The sequence below is a fragment of the Nicotiana attenuata genome, unplaced genomic scaffold (assembly GCF_001879085.1).
Source record: "Nicotiana attenuata strain UT unplaced genomic scaffold, NIATTr2, whole genome shotgun sequence".
Lineage (NCBI taxonomy): Eukaryota > Viridiplantae > Streptophyta > Magnoliopsida > Solanales > Solanaceae > Nicotiana > Nicotiana attenuata.
The window spans coordinates 33,989-37,974 of NW_017672143.1; positions in this window are offsets into that span (position 1 = coordinate 33,989).

Consider the following 3,986-nt stretch of genomic DNA (forward strand, 5'->3'; position numbering starts at 1 on the left):
CGTTTAAATATGAATTTGTGAGAAAGATAATAAAACTTTGATGTTTTAATTGATTAAGTTTGACTTCGGTCAACGTTTTGGGCAAACGGACCCGGACTCGTGATTCGACAGTCCCGGAGGGTTCGTAGGAAAATATGAGACTTGGGGGTGTGCCCGGAATCAAATTCCGAGGTCCCGAGTCCGAGGAATGAATTTTTACGTGAAATTATTTTCTGAAAATAGTTAAAGAATTGGAAAGTGTTATTTGTTTAGTAGACTGTGCTGTTGGGCTCGTATTTTGTTTCCGACGCCCGGCACAAGTCTTAAATATGAGTTAAGCAATTGCTGTGAAGTTTGGTTAGATTTGGACGTCATTTGACGTGTTTTGAGCTAGAAGCAGTAAAATTTGATGTTTCATGGAAATTGGAAGGAAATCATGGGTCTTGAGGCCTAATTCGATGTTGTTTTGGCGATTTGATCGCACGGATGAGTCCGTAGGATGTTGTTGGAGTTATGTGCATGTTTGGTTTGGAGCCCCGAGGGCTCGGGTGAGTTTTGAGTGGGTCCCGGGAGGGTCTTAGACTTAAAAGTATCAGAAATTTGCAGGTCCNGGCTATTACAGGCGTTTTGTGCAGGATTTCACTAGAATAGCAGTGCCGCTGACCAAGCTAACACAGAAAAATGCAAAGTTTCAATGGACAGAGGAATGTGAGCAGAGATTTCAGAAACTCAAAACATGTTTGACAACTGCACCAATATTAGCCTTACCATCAGGTTCTGGAGGATTTACAGATTCTGTGATGCCTCGAGGGTGGGATTAGGATGTGTTCTCATGCAAAATGGTCGTGTTATAGCTTATGCTTCGAGACAATTGAAAAAGCACGAGCAAAACTATCCTACACATGATTTGGAGATGGTTGTAGTGGTATTTGCTCTAAAAATTTGGAGACATTATCTATAAAGCAAAACTTGTGAGATTTATACTGACCATAAAAGTCTGAAGTATATCTTTCAACAGAGAGATCTAAATCTTCAGCAGTGTCGTTGGATGGAATTACTCAAAGACTATGATTGTTCTATTTTGTATCATCCTAGAAAAGCCAATGTGGTGGCTGATGCATTGAGTAGAAAATCTATGGGGAGTTTGGCACATATAGCCCCTGCAAAGAGACTATTGGCCAGAGATATTCAGAGACTAGAAGATACAGGTATCAGATTTAGTGTCGGAAATTCAGAGGCATTGTTGGCTTGTGCTCAGGCTAAGTCTTCATTAGTTGAGCGCATTAAGGCCACCTAATATGAGGATGGACGATTATGCAAATACAGAGATGAGGCTTTAGCTAGTAAAAGCAAGGATATGATTGTTGAAAGTGATGGTGTTCTTCGAATGGGTGACATGCTATGTGTAGCAGGCGTAGATGGGTTAAGACATGCTATTCTTAAAGAAGCTCACAACACTAAATACACTATACATCCTGGATCCACAAAAATGTACCATGACGTGAAGCAATTTTATTGGTGGGAAGGTATGAAGAAAGATGCTGCTAACTTTGTTTCTAGTTGTTTGACTTGTCAGCAGGTCAAGGCTGAGCATCAGCGACCCGCACGACTACTACAACAAATTGACATTCCAGAGTGGAAATGGGAAAGAATTACTATGGATTTTGTCACCGGGCTACCACGAACCCTCAGAGGTTATGACCTAGTATGGGTGATTGTAGATCGACTGACGAAATCAGCACACTTTTTGCCGGTGAAGACTATATATGGTGGAGTCAGGTATGCGCAGATATTTATGAATGAAATTGTCCGACTTCACGGAGTTCCAATATCCATCATCTCTGATAGAGGATCACAATTTACCTCACGCTTTTGGAAATCTTTTCAAGAAGCATTGGGTACACGAGTAGATCTTAGTACTGCATTTCATCCACAGACAGACGGGCAGTCTGAACGTACTATACAGATCTTGGAGGATATGTTGAGAGCTTGCATTCTTGAGCTTGGAGGTAGTTGGGATTCTTATCTACCTTTAGCTGAATTTGCTTACAACAATAGCTTCTAGTCCAGTATTCAAATGGCACCGTACGAAGCATTGTATGGTAGAAGATGTCGTTGTCCTATCGGATGGTTTGAAGCTGGTGAGACTAACTTATTGGGACCCGACCTAGTACAAGAAGCTATGGACAAGGTCCAGTTGATTAGACAGAGATTGCTTGCAGCTCAAAGCAGACAAAAGTCTTATGCTGATAAGAGGAAGAGAATTAGTGTTCACAATTGGAGACAAAGTGTTCCTACGAGTCTCCCCTATGAAAGGTGTAATGCGGTTTGGGAAAAGAGGCAAATTGAGCCCCCGGTTTATAGGACCGTATGAGATATTAGACCGAGTGGGAGCAGTGGCTTATCGTTTGCACTTCCTCCTGAGTTGTCGTTTATTCATCCAGTGTTTCACGTCTCAATGCTAAGAAAATGTATATCAGACTCATCTCAGGTGAATGAAGCACCGACTATACCACTCGATGAGAAGTTGTCTTACGAGGAGGAGCCAATGGCTATTGTTGATAGACAAATAAGAAAACTACAGTCAAAAGAAATCGTGTTCCTAAAAGTCTTGTGGAGAAATCATACAGTTGAAGAAGCTACTTGGGAAATAGAAGACACTATGCGAGTCAAGTACCCCCATTTGTTTCAGTCTACAGGTACGAACTTAAGTTAAATTCGGGGACCGAATTCCATAAGGTGGGGTGGATGTAATACCCTATATTTTTAAAAAAGGTGTATTGGTCATTAGTATAATAATAATAATAATAATAATAATAATAATAATAATAAGCAACCATCTATTAAAAATAAAATAAGAACTAAAAAAAAGGAATAAAAGTAAGGAAGTAAGACAAAGGGCCGAAGCCCATTACAAATTTAAAAAAGGGTTATCTGCACCTTTCTAAGGAAAAGAAGCAGAAAGCTTCAAACGGCAAAACAAAAGAAAAGAAAGGTCTTCTGAGTTCGACGTAGCAGAAGCTTCAGAACAAAAAAAACAGAGAAGGAAAGAAAGGGAGAAGAAGAAAGAGGCTAGAACCAAATCTTGAGAAATCTTAAATACGCACTGGTTTTTACGGGTAATACTCGAATTTTTCATCTGGGTTCTTTTCTTCTGGTAATTCTTTTTATCTCAGTTTATATAATTGAAGGGTTTCACAAGGTATAAGAAATTAAATACCAATAAGAATTATTCTGGGCAAATTAAGAGTAAACATGAAACCTCGAGGGTTGGGTATTCTAAAAATAGCCATGAATTAGCCTAAATAAGAAAATTAACATGAGATCGATATTATGTAATTATAGATTGATTGGAGGAATTTGTACGAGTTGCTTGAGGTGAAGCAGTTGGTATTTCGGCACGAGTACTGTGAGTAGTATTCTTACCGCAATTTGTGTTTTCATAACTTGCATGATTTACACATGATTTTTAATATGAATATGTTACCGATTATTTTGAGTTGCATGTGGGACAAGTCTTTTACTCGATATGATACCGAAATAGTTATTTGAGATGAATACCGTGGTTTTAAATATTTTCGTTGTCACTAGATCTGTTTGACAGTTACTTGAATTTACTGTTATCGAAAGGAAATTATATGATTTGATAAGAACCGAAATGCCCTATATTGTTTTAAAATAGTTTCTACGAGTATATATGGATTACAGAGACAAGTATAAATGGGAGTAGACATTGAAGGATCCCGTAGCTAACGGCGGGTTCGTTAGACCTGGTGCACCTTGTAATTACAGATTACCGTTATAGCCCTCGCTAGTGGGAAGGTAGAACTAGCATACCGTTACCGACTTCCCTCGAGTAGGGACTACCGTTATATTTGACTTCTTGCGAAGAAGTCCACAGTTATACCGATTACATGATCCGTTCATTGAAACCTCCCAAAATCTGAATACTGATATTATACAGTGGTTACCGAGCTTATACTGAATTGTTAATTACATTATATTAC